We start from the raw sequence: 13,777 nt of genomic DNA on the forward strand, positions 1-13,777 counted from the left end.
TTTCTTTTTTCTCTCTTAAATCCGAGTCGAGTGAGACATAGCGACGCCATTAAACAGAGGCTCGAGCGCCATTAATGGAGACCTTGGGAGAGAGGTGGACGGCAGATGGAGGTCAAAGGGCTCTCCTCCCGATAAGCACGCACAGGGGTCTGATCGCACGCCTCTCGTACTCAAATAGCTACCCTACACGGCGCCTCCTAGCTAATAAAAAATGGGGATGCGTGGTGGTACGTAAATGGTACTAGTAAGTAGAACGCCCACGGTTTCAATAATACTTGTGTTTCCGATTGTAACATGACAACACTAGTTCCAAAATGACTTTGTTGATTGTTAATGTGTGCGCCTTCGCAAATCGGACTACAAATTTACCACAGCATGTTGGTGCCATGTCATGGCACCAAGCCAAGTTTCATTATTTTCATGCGTGTTTTGGATTTACAGGAATTAAAAACTAAGTTTCTCAATGTTTCCAACCCAGCCACGACGCCCAGAATTTTGAATTTCATTCCCATTTCTTGCATGGAACCTAGAAATTTACCCGAGGACACACATGTGATTTTTCAACCAACTTTAGTGCACTAGAACATGTGCTTGTATTTCAAATTTGAATTATGCACACAAAGGTGACACGTTCCCTCCCAGAACCACGAGCCTTCTTGAGAGAAGCTCCGATTTGCAAGAAGCTTATACCAAAATTTGTTCCTATTCGGCCAATTTTTTTTACCACCGCATGGTACTACCATGACATGACACCATGCCAAGTTTCATGATTTTAGAACCAAGTTTCTCAATGTTCTCGACCGAGCCACGATGCCTAGATGTTTGAATTTTATTCTCATTTTTGCATGGGACCTACTCCCTCCTTCCATCTATATAGGGCCTAATGTGTTTTTCCAGACAGCCTTTGACTATTGACAAGATTAATAGCACATGAGATGTATACTATGAAAATTATATTATTGGAAGCTCCTTTGACATACAAAATTGAAGGTATGCTTTGTGTAAGTTACATGTCATATATTATTGCTCTAACGTTTGGTCAAAGTTAGCCTCGAAAAACGCATTAGGACCTATATAGATGGAAGGAGGGAGTAGAAATTCACCCGAGGACACAAATGTGATATTTCAACCAACTTTGGTGCACAGGAGCATGTGCTTGTAGTTCAAATTTGAATTATGCACATTAAATGACCAAAAACTCAATTAATGTGTAAATAAGGCCAAACGAAGCCGGAATAATTCCAAAATTTAACAGGGCACTCATGTAGTTCTATGTTGCCTTTGTAAATAAGCTCAAGGGGGACAATGTATATCGTTTCGCACTCAAAGGTGGCACGTTCCCTCTCAAAACCACGAGCCTTCTTGAGAGAAGCTTCGGTTTGCAAAAGCTTATACCAAAATCTGTTCCTATTCGGCCAATTTTTTTACCACAACATGGTAGTACCATGACATGACATCCATGCCAAGTTTCATGATTTTTAGACGTGTTTTGGATTTACAAGAATTTTAAAACCAAGTTTCTCAATGTTCTCGGCCGAGCCACGATGCCCAGATGTTTTAATTTTATTCTCATTTCTTGCATGGGACCTAGAAATTCACCCGAGGACACAAATGTGATTTTTCAACCAACTTTGGTGCACGAGAGCATGTGCTCGTAGTTCAAATTTGACATATGCACATTAAATGACCAGAAATTAATGTATAAAAAACGACAAACGAACCCGGAATAATTCCAAAATTTAACAGGGCACTAATGTAGTTCTATGTTGCCTTTGTTAAGAAACTCAAGGGGGCAGCGTATATCGTTTGACACTCAAAGGTGGCACGTTCCCTCTTAGAACCACGAGCTTCCAAATCGGCCCAATTTTTTACCACAACATGTTAGTGCCATGACATGACACCATGCCAAGTTTCATGATTTCCAGGCGACTTTGATTTACATGAATTTAAAATCAAAGTTTCTCGATGTTCTCGGCTGAGTCATGATGCCCAGATGTTTGAATTTTATTCTCATTTCTTCCATGGGACCTAGAAATTCAACCAGGGACACACATGTGATTTTTCAACCCACTTTGGTGCACTGGAGCATGTGCATGCAATTCATATTTAGATTATGCACATTAAAAGTCCAAAAACTCTATTAATGTATAAAAAGATCAAATGAACCCGAAATAATTCCAAAATTTAACAGGGCACTCATATAGTTCTATGTTGCCTCTGTAAATAAAATCAGGGGGGAGGCATCGTATATCGTTTCGCACACAAAGGTGACACGTTCCCTCTCGGAACCACGGGGCTTGTTGAGAGAATCTTCGGTTTTGCAAGAGGCTTATACCAAAACTTGTCCCAATTCAGCCAAAAATTATATGTATGAAAACAGGGTTTAGATTATCCCAAACATCTCGCTACCTAGACCAATAATGTACTATGATTTGAATTCAACATAAAATGGATACAAATATTTGAATTGGAGAGCGTATGGTACATGTAGTTCATAGTGAAATATGATTACTGCTATATGTATGTTTTTTTGTTATCAAGATAATATTTAAATTATTGTATAACTTGACAACAATCGTATTCAAGTAAGGAAAATTGATTCAAATTTAGTCCATATGGTAGCCGACAATATATATGTTCACATGGTGGAGTAAAATGTTCATATATGATGGAAGATCAAAATGTACGACTACATCAATTATAAACCACAAGGTCACCTAACGATATATTCGAATTCAACATAACGTGGATTCAAAAATTGAAATTCGAGATCATAGCATTTGTAATCATATAAAAAGGGACATTACTCTTTCTTTGGTGGGAATTGATTAGCTTTTTGTTGTTGTTGAGGGAAGTGCGAATCGAGTTGGTACTATGCAGGGTAATCTTGTTCTCCCGATTTTTTTACATTTTTCTTATAGTTTGTTCAATGGCATCTATAGCAATATAGTAAAAGGGGACATGACTCTCTTGTGTCTTGTATGAATTGTTTTTTTACACGTTAAGTTTGTTCTGCCGAACAAGGAATCCGCACCTTGTTATCCCGAAATTTTCAAGCTCGAGTATCTTTTGTCTCACCTGCTTTGAAACTCCCGCTTCTTCAACCCGTGCCGCGCCTTGTTATCCCGAAATTTGGACGCGCGCGAGAACTCCCTCCTCATCCGAAATCGCTCCCGCAGCCTAGACACGCGAAATCCCCCTTCCACCCCTCAACCGGAAATGAAGTTCCATGTCGCGGTGTCAAAACCGGTGGAGGTACGCTGGTAACTTACCCTACATTTTGGACAAGCGCGTCCCTAAGCTTGGCTCACCCCTCCCCCTTCGCCCCCCATTCGTACACCGAGGCCGCCAAAACCCACAAAACCCCACGCTCCTCTGTTGGCCTCCCGACTGCCGCCCAGCCGGAGACTCTTCCCCGACTACGTCGTCCACCGCAACAGCTCGCCGTCCCTCATCCACCGCACTGGATGAGGATCCGTTGTCGATCTCGTCGTCCCGCCGGATCAGCCGCCCCGTCCTCCACCTCCAAGGAGCCGCCCCGATGTTCACCTCGTCTATCGCGCCACCTCAATCCCCACAGCGCCATCTTGACCTGCCCCACCGGAACCGCAACACCCTCACCAATTCCTCCGATGAAGCCGAGGCCAACTCGGCGCCACCAAGGAGGTTCTGCACTCACCACTGCATTTTATCTTTTATTCGATCTCACGGGGCTGCCGGTGCTCGATACCGAGCAGACATAGCGTGTCTCCATCGACGGCGCCATCGCCGGCCACATCATCCACGACGTCTCTCCCCCATATTGTTGCTTCCTCGGCGGCGACTTCCACAACGGCACTAGCTGCAGCTGCTCCTGCTCTCGCTCGCGTTGCGGCTCTGTTCTTGTTGTCGGTCGCGCTGCTGCACTGCTCCTACTTTCGTTCATGCTACTACTCTGCTCTTGCTCTCGCTTGCGCTGCTGTTGCTCCGGCACAACCTCCGACAGCTACAGGAGTTGCTGCTTTAGCACTCGCTCGCGGTGCTACTGCATGACTTTGCTCTCTGCTAGTGCGTTCCCTGCTCGAGCGCCTGCTGATTTAGATCACTGCTTCTTTGCTACTAGTGCTCGAATGCCCTAAACATCTATTGCAATGCTCTATTACTAGTTCAATCAGTTTCGACAGTAAAATTCAGTTTTGACTATGAAGTTCATTTTCTTCAGTTAAGTTCAGAGTGAATAGTACTTACAACATCTGTCGGAGCAGCCGTGGCGCGGCTGATGCGTTTTACATCTAGCACTTTTTGGTGATGTATTTTACATCATCTATTGCAGGTGATATTAGGGTCCCACTTCAGATTAATGTTGTCTGTCTTGTCATGCTTCAGCCTTGTCGCCGTACACCTTAGCGGAGCTTCTCCAATGACGGAACCGTCCATCATAGCGGAGCAGTACCCTCGGCGCCATTTCCAGAGGCCTCAGATCTTCTTCCCCGCCTCTGACAGTCACACCAGCATCATCACCATCCTCCACGTCCAACCCAATGATGCTGAGGTCCACAGGGCTATGCCAAAGAGGTTGTACACTCGTCACATCACTTTGTTTCTCCATTCCTCTGTTCTTCCAATTCATGTGAGCCAAACACCCAGGTTGACTGAAATCCTATGTTTCCAAATGCTCTGTTTTGCACGTGCATTCCTATCCTATTCCTGTGTTTTTCCTGTCCTTGCGTTTATAGAATCCTCCAATTCTAAGGAGACCTTACAGATTTACTTCATTTTCAGATAGGCGTCAAAGAAAACTCTGTGTGTTATGTCCTGCTCCTTCCGTGCCGTCATCCACCCCACCCGAGGTGCACCATCGACAGAAGCGTTCACAGAAGCAGAGATCCCCCCTGCAAACTTCCTTTCGCTGCCTCAGATCATCTTCCCCTTTGCCGGCAGCCACGCCAACTGCATTACCATCATCGACTTGAGCAGATGAACCTGAGGACTACATAGTTCTAGAAGAGAGGTCGCAGTCTTTCGTGTTTGCTTACGTTATACATCGGTTATTATTACCTACTACTTTATTGTTCAATCTTGAGTTTTGAATTGCCCATGGGTCTCATATTGAGCCAGCAACGAATAGTACCTGTCTACTATCTGGTTCATCTGGGTCTTCTATATGGTTCATGTTGGGTGGGAAATAAACAATAGATGATCCATTGTCTATCTTTTTAAACTGAAGCTATAATCTACCTGCTATCATTAGTTTTGGATCCATCCACTCGTTTGCTACCATCAGTCTTGATTTTTGCATGCACCCCTTAGGCCTTACAAAATCTAACTATTTTTTTATTATGCATGTCAGATATTGTACACAATCGTACCGAACATGTAGAGAAAAAGAGAAGACTGTTGTGTGAGAATATAATGTCATGCAGACGCCGCTCCATGGTGGGCGAAGTGCCCCCCTCTTGCATTTCCAGATTGTATTCCAGAGGAGGATAACTATTCAGATGGAGATTCACAAGGAGCCGACCATGCCTGTTTACGACCTGAGGTGTTTGCTCTAACCTGGCATGCTGATGTTGGTCATATCATGCATATGGCGCCTTGCATTGCTTACATTATACATCTTATATGTCATCAGCTTAGTTTAGATTTGCTTTGTGTGAATGCCACCTGTTTGGTTTCTATATCATACTCCCACCATTCCTAAATATTTGTCTTTTTAGATATTTCAACAAGTGACTACATACGAAACAAAATGAGTGAATCTACACTCTAAAATGTGTCTATATACGTCCATATGTGGTAGTCCATTTGAAATCTCTAAAAAGACAAATATTTAGGAACGGAGGGAGTATATGGGAATTATGCAATGCCATCTTCTTTAGCCAGGCATCATATACGTGAATCATGCAATGCCATCCTGTTTAGCCAGTCATCGTATATGTGAATTGTATCGTGCCATATTTTTTTCCATAATGTATTCCATTTGTCAACAATGTTTATACATTCATCTACTCTTCCTGTGCATCAACCATTTGAGTCGGTCATGGGAAAATCTGGAGTGAAAACAAGGTCTTCTGAGCAGTCAGTGCTACCTGTCGATGCAGATTTCTTGCTGGTTATAGATAGCTCCTCAGAGGAGGATTCAGAGAGAGATGACTAGTCGTATGCCCCGCCCCCCCCCCCCCCCCCCCCCCGAGGTGCATGCTCTAACTTGGCTGGGTTATATTGCTCATATCATGCATATGGTGTCTTGCATTGCCATGCCATCTGCTTAGATTAGACATGCTTTGTGTGAATGCCTCCTGTTTGCTTTCTATATCAGATATGTGAATTATGCAATGCCATGTTTTTCAGCTAGTTATCATATATGTGAATTATGCACTGCCATGGAGCCAGGCATCATATATGTGAATTATCTCATGCCATCTTTTTTTCATTACGTATTCCATTTGTCGACAATCTGTGTATATTGAACTACTCTTCATGTGTATCAGCCATTTGAGCCGGTTATGGAAAAATGTGGAGTGAAAATAAGGTCTTCAGAGCAGGCAATGGTACTTGTTGAAGCATATATCTCGATGGTTACAGGGAGCTCCTCAGAGGAGGATTCAGAGACAGATGACCAGTCCTATATCCCACCTGAGGTGTATGCTCTAAGTTGCAATGTTTATATTTCTCATATGATGCATATGGTGTCTTGCATTGCTTAGTTTAGACATGATATGCACAATATTGAATTCTATCTGCTTAGTTTAGAGATCATACATGTGAGTGCCAGCTGCTTAGTATATGAATCAATTATGTCAATTATATCATGCCATCCTGTATACTTAGACAACATGTATGTGAATTATTTCATCCCAACCTATTTTAGAAAGAAATCATATAGTTGTGTCATGTCATCCTGTTTAGGTACTCATCATATGTTGAATTATGCCATTATATCCTGTTAAGTTATCCATCATATATCTGAAACTGTGTCATGCTATCCTGTTTAGTTAGGCATCATATATGTGAAACTGTGTCATGCTGTCCTGTTTGGTTAGAAAACATATATGTGAATTACCAGATCTGTCTATCATACAATGTTTGTACGTTCAATTTCTTTTGTTATTTATCAGCCATTTGAATTGTAGGGGGTTCTTGAACAGGACAACGGTACTGGCCGGCTACAAGCGCTTGTGCCAGCGGTACTGGCCAGTAACTCGAACAGCAAGTTACTGTGGCTGATAAACACCAGTCCTTTCTTGTGCAACAGCAAGCGCTGGAGGATTTAAGCGCCAAACAAGAGAAAGTTAATAAGCTTGCTAAGCATCTTGCCAGCATTATGGGTACCCAGGATATTGTTTCTTGAACTCTTCTGAAGTGGTTTCAGTTCTGGACTTGTTTTGCTGCAGCGTTTATATGCTGCTTTGTTCCCTATATTTGCACCGGTGGCGAACTTTGATGCCAAGTGGATGTAATATGTGTAATAGCCGTGATAGCCTAGCATAAGTTGCTTGCTTATTTATTTCCTTGTTGTCTTGTTTATTTGTTTGCTTGTAGTTAGTGCAGTTCTTTTTCCGCGGTTTGCTAGTGGCTGCAATAACCTATTTTTAAAACTAGGACACAATAACCATGGGCTAATATTTACTGTAGTGACACTGGGCTTCCTACGGGCCGTAGAAACAGTGGGACTTCTACGGGCCGTAGAAACAGTAGGCCTTCTACGGGCCGTAGAAACAATGGGCTTTCTACGGTCCGTAGAAACAATGGGCCTTCTATGGGCCGTATCATCAATGGGCCTTATACGGGACGTATGATCGATTGGCCAAACATGGGCCAATAATAGGCCGCATTATGGCCGTAAACGGGCCATCGTTAATAGGCCGTATTTGATGACGCTATGAAAATGGCCCAACGTATTAACAGACCACAAATGGGCCGACTGTAACCACGGGCTGAATTTGGCCCACAAGCAGAAAATGACAGTAACGGGCCATAAGTAAAGGAATGCTGGAAATGAGCCCAAGAATAAATGGGCTCTGAGAAGGCCGAAAGATAACATGGGCTGGAAACAGCCCAATGGAATAACGCGCCGTTAATGGTATAAAGTGATACACTGTTCATTACAGGCTAGTTTCACCAAGGGCCGTTAATGGGTGTAAAGTGATACACTGTTCATTACGGGCCAGTTTCACCACGGGCCGTCAATAGGCCAAGAGTTACATAGGGCCTCATATGGGCCGAAAGACGTCATGGGCCATACATGGGCCAGAAGTGAAAACGGGCTGGAATCATATTGGATGGCCCAGATGACGCTACTGGGCCTAATTCGGATAGGGCGTAACGGGCCTTGGGGTTAGCGGGCTGTAAATGGGCTATATGCGAACAGGCCGTTAACAGGCTTTCCATGGGCCGGCTCGCCACCTTTTGACCAAGTCAAACGGGCCGGCCTTTTCACAGGAATGGGCCTCTGTTGGGCCATGCCATGTGTCGACGTATCATAGGCACCTTCTGTCCAATGAGTGGATGACATCTGTCCCAACGATGAGCCTACACGTGTTTCCTCCAGCCAATGATGATTTTACACGTGGAATATCCCCTTCGGTCGGGCTGTTAACGGGTTATCGGATCCAAAACCCGACCCAATAGCTTAACGGCGTTCCGTTACGGTGGATGCCACGTGTCGGTCACCCTTGACGAAAGCACTTCTGTGACGCGCGATTTATCGTCATGGAAGTGCACACTTCCGTGATGATAATTTTGGTAATGTCATGGAACACTTCTACGACAGCACATGTATGACTATCTTGATTCTGTCATAAAATCGTCATGGATGTACATGCATGATAAAAAACACGACCTACTGTGACAAACACGTATCATCACGGAAGTGTATTCTTTTGTAGTGACTCCTAAATACATGAAGAAATTCACATTACACCCTCTTTGACCAAGACCTCCATTGGCACCTTGTCAAATTGGTGACCCCACTAGCCTCAAGCGCGGTGAGGATTATCCTGATGAATGGGCCAAGCGGCAAGCCAAGTTGCCAAAATGGCCAAGGAAGCAGTGAAGAAATTTAATGAAGACTCTGCTGCTGCCGCTGCTGAGGCCTCTGCTAGCTAGCCTAAGAAGGATATGCCCAAGAAGCCTGCACACATGCCCAGTGCCTCTACTGCAATTCCCGCGCGGCCCAGCTCTTCAAAGCCCTCACGGCAAGCTCCTCACGTAGCTCCAGTTCCTACTGTTGTAAAAGCTTCAGCTACTGCTGCAAAGTCCTCAACACCTGTGCACCTCGCCTCGTGCAAAAGGACAACTGGCATCTCAATTTCTTCAGGAGCTTCTGCAAGTTCCTCAGGTCCTCTTCAGTCCTCTATAGGCCCTATTTTTCTGAAGACAAAGGCCACTGTTGGACGAGGCGCAAGGCCAAGTTCTCACAAGAGGCAGGTTGCCTTCCATGTGCCGTCTTGTGAAGACGAAGCTGATGATGAGGAATTAGAAGAAATCATCAGAGACAGATAACATTGGGCCGCTAGAGCCAAAGGCACTGATGTGCCTCTTCAGCTGGATCCCAAATTAATCCTGGACTTCATTCTTCTCTGGCACAAGGAACCCAACACTCCTATGCCTGACTTCAAACTCACACCTGGCCAGAATCACATGTTGACAGCCTTCATAGGCGAAGAAAAATGGAAGTTTGAAAAGGCCAGGAAGCTAAAGAAGGCTCCGTACAAGAAGGGGCATCTTCTGAAGAAGAACGTTGTCAGAATGAAAACTAATGAACTTGTCACCATGCAAGCTGAGATCAAAGCACTTAGTGATGAATTTTGACATATACCGTGCATATTGGCTGGGAGCCAATGTCAGACTCGTCAACATGGCGAAGGGATTCACCTCTAATGTTGCAGCCCCAACGCAACATGGAATTCCTCAGGCTGAAGCATCTGCTTAGCCTACTGAAGATAATGCCAGCACCGCTGATGAAAAATTAGGCTGCTGAAGAAAATGAAAGCACCAGGGCTTATGAAGACATTCTAGCCGCTAAAGAAACTGCCAGGGCAACCTCTAGTGTTGCGCCTGAAGAATAAGCCAGGCCTGTTGAAGCATCTTCTACAACGCCTGAAGAAACTGACCAAGTCAGGACAACTGCATCAGTTGTGCCTGAAGAAATTGAACCAATTTCCTCTTCTCCTCCTACACCAACAACAAGCATCAACCTTCCTTCTACATCATAAGCGAAGAAAACCAAGGCTGCGAGCGAACAGCTGTGAAGAAAAGGAAAGCATCTGCTGCCTCAGAGTCTTCAGCTCCAAAGAAAGTGAAGACTTTGACCAGCTCCTATGAAAATCCCATAGACGATGTTCCTCTATCAAGAATGCCATCAAAGGAAATTGTTCCCTTTGGTGAGGAATATATGATTCCAAATGAATCGGATGAAGAAGATCCTTCTGCTGCTTCAACAGAGCAGTTGGATGAAGAAATTGAAGTGGATAACATCCCTTCAACTCCACTGGTTTCATCGCCCATGCCTCAGTTCACTGTTGAAGAGGCCGGCGTTGAAGAAATAGATGAGGAAGATGAAGATGTGGACATTGGGTGTACCACTCCAATTCTAAATGATGACTACTGGGAAAGTCATCACCCCAATTCACCACTGTTCACCCCACTGCAACAGATTCCTAAGTCCCCTATCTAGACTGAAGAAATTCACACGGGCTCTGAAGAACATCAAGCATCTCTCCTCACTATTACTAAAGAAATTCTAGCCACTAGCACTGATGTAAATGTTGCTGAAGAAAAGGAGGCCAAGGCTGCTGAAGAAATTTCCACTGGAATTCCTCAGCTTGTGGCTCCAGAGTTTGTGATTCAAGAGGCTGTGGTGACTTCGACTGCTAATCTTCAGCCCAAGCCTCAGAATCCTCACTCCAAGAAGCAGAAGTTCAAAGCTGATGACTTCTTTGTTGAGCACATATTCTTCACGGATTACAATCCATATGACTCTGCAAGACTCTGACGCAAGCGCTTCTGGACACCAAGCCAAATGAACTTCTATTCTTCACTGCTATTCGATAAGGATAAGATCTTTGACCATGAGCAAATTCCTCATGTGGACATGGAGTCACTGCCCTGCTTCACCCCAGTCCTCAGTGTTCGTCATGACGCTACACTGCTCAACCTCTGCACCGACATCTGCGACTGGAATGAAGAACTCATTCTTTAGTTCTATGCCACATTGCACATCACCGGCAATGTTGAAGACGTCAACTCATGGGTGCTGGACTGGATGACTGAAAATACTCACTACAAAGCACCAACCTATGAATTACTTCATGCTGTCCCAGTTAGTCCTCCCACTGAAGGTGCATGGTGCATCTATGATGAACCTGAACTTTCAAATCATCTGATGCAAGTGCTGATGAAGCCATTGAAGCCAGGCCAAGCTCCCAGAACCAAATTCCTCGTCAAGGAACTGCTCTATGTGCGAAGGACCATATACAGGATATTGACCAAAACCCTCAGTCCAATTAAGGGCCACAACTCTGATGATGAAGAAGGTGTTGGCATCATGAAGAATCTGCTTTTTAATATCATACATGGTATTCCTATCAACTACCACAATTTCTTCATGAGGACTTTGGCCAATGTTGCTCTATCACCTTTTGAATTGAAGCCTTACGCTCCTTGGATCATGAGATTCATCAGATATAGGTCTTCCATTCATTACAAGGCTAATTTGAAAAATCATGTCAGCTATTTGCCCCCAATTTAACCTCAAACGGACCATTTCCTCAGCTGATGAGCATGGCAAGGCTGCGGTAATTGATGAAGGCATTCGTCCATTGGATGGACAGTTCCGCAAAGCTGCATCCTACTCCACCAATGATGACTTTGCCATGCATGACACTGTCATGAATGCTTCAAAGCAATTTCCTCATGCCACTGCTCCCAGGGTGATGACTGATTGTGAGCTTCTCCTCAGTCTTCATCAGAAGGTCGATCGCAACCACAAGTGGGTCAAGCGTCAGTTTGGTGCTATTCTTCAGAACATGACAATCACTCAAAACACTATGCAGAAGAATCACTATTATCTGCATGAAGTCTTTGACCACACCTGGGCCATTCTGTCTAATCTCTACATTGCTAAAGATCTCAAGGAGATGGAATTTCAACAAAACTTTGACTGGGCACATCCACCTTCGAAGAAATTCAAGAAAGTCAAAGTTCCTCAGCTTGTGGCCAACTCATATTCTTTATCGTGAGAGACTGATGAGCATGAAGACTTGGACGACACTGCGGCATGCCCTACTCTAACGGACGACCCCAACAACGCTGGCGCTCCTCCATCGTCTTCATGATATTCTTCAGGGGCGTCAGTTCTCAATTTTCGTCCCTTTTGGTCATTCAATGACAAAGGGGGAGAAGTTTGAGTTAGTCTTCAAGCGGGTCTATATATGGGCGTTTTTTTGCCAAGTTACAACTCTCATTCTTCTGCATGCTATTTCCTCATGTATGTTAATGCACGCATGCTGAATTACATAAGTCACCATATTTCATCATGCATTTCAAATTCTTCATATCATATGTTAAATGTGTGTATGAATTACAAGATATAGGGGAGATCTCCATGATTCAACACTACAATGTGCATTGCTCTTCAAAGAAAATTCCTCACATATGCACATCTTTAGGGGGAGTTCTTCTATATCTTGCAATCAAATCCCTCAATATCAGTATTTAAACTTCATATGCTTTTCCTTGTTGAAAACTTAACCTATATTGTCATCAATCACCGAAAAGGGGGAGATTGTAAGTGCATCTAGTGCCCCTCAGTGATTTTTGTGTATTGAAGACTTATAGGTTAAGGGACTAATGTGTTTGTGAGTGTACACATGTCTATAAGTCTATGAGGAGTTTGATAATTACTGTGAAAGTCGACCGCTAAAAATGAATGTCTTCAACTAAAGACTTTGCCTTTATGAAGACTCAGAAAATGAAGAAATTGGTGTGATCCTGAAGACGTGGTATTCATGCAAGGAATATGAAGCTTGAAGTCTTTTGTTTTCGTAGTTTTGTTGTTCTCTTTCTTGAGTCATAGGAAACACCATACTGTTAAAGGGGGTCGAGGTAAAACTAAGGAAAAGTTTCCAAGTGATGCTCATCTCAAAATCCAACACCTACCAATCCTTTCGAGTGAAGCCATTGGAAATCTCATACAGTTCAGTCAATTTCTTCAATGACAGAGACGAAGATCCTTTGTTCTCCGAGGAATCTGTTCTGACTAAGGAGTTAGGAATTCGCCAGTGCGGAGTGCCTACAAGTGAGGAACATGATAGGCCCGAGGAATTTGATAGTCAAATTTCCGACCGTTTCTATGCTACGCACCAGCTGTCCCAAAATATCTACCCACCTAAAGGTCATATCATTGAAGGCCATTTATGTCTTATCATGTCGGGCTGGTCCCTACGCTATAAACAGCCACCAACTACAACCACTGGCTGGTTGGCTGCTCCGCGAGAAACCGACACTTGTCATTGAGAGCATCCCATCCTCCGAGGACTTTGAGCGAAAATCATCAAGTGAGGAAAAACCCAAAACCCAAACCAAACACCAACAAACCCAAAGTGATTGAGCATCACTGAAGAGATTGTTCCTGTGTGGAACCGACGCTTGTTACCTTTGAGGATAGTGCATCCTCCAGACGGTTAAGCGTCCTGGTCTAGAGCATCCAAGAGGAAATTGTGGATCACTGAGTGACTGAGTCCGTGAAGGTTTGGAAGTCACCTGAAGACTTACCACGAGTGATTGGGCGAGGTCT

The sequence above is a fragment of the Triticum urartu genome, chromosome 4 (genome assembly GCF_003073215.2).
Source record: "Triticum urartu cultivar G1812 chromosome 4, Tu2.1, whole genome shotgun sequence".
Taxonomy (NCBI): domain Eukaryota; kingdom Viridiplantae; phylum Streptophyta; class Magnoliopsida; order Poales; family Poaceae; genus Triticum; species Triticum urartu.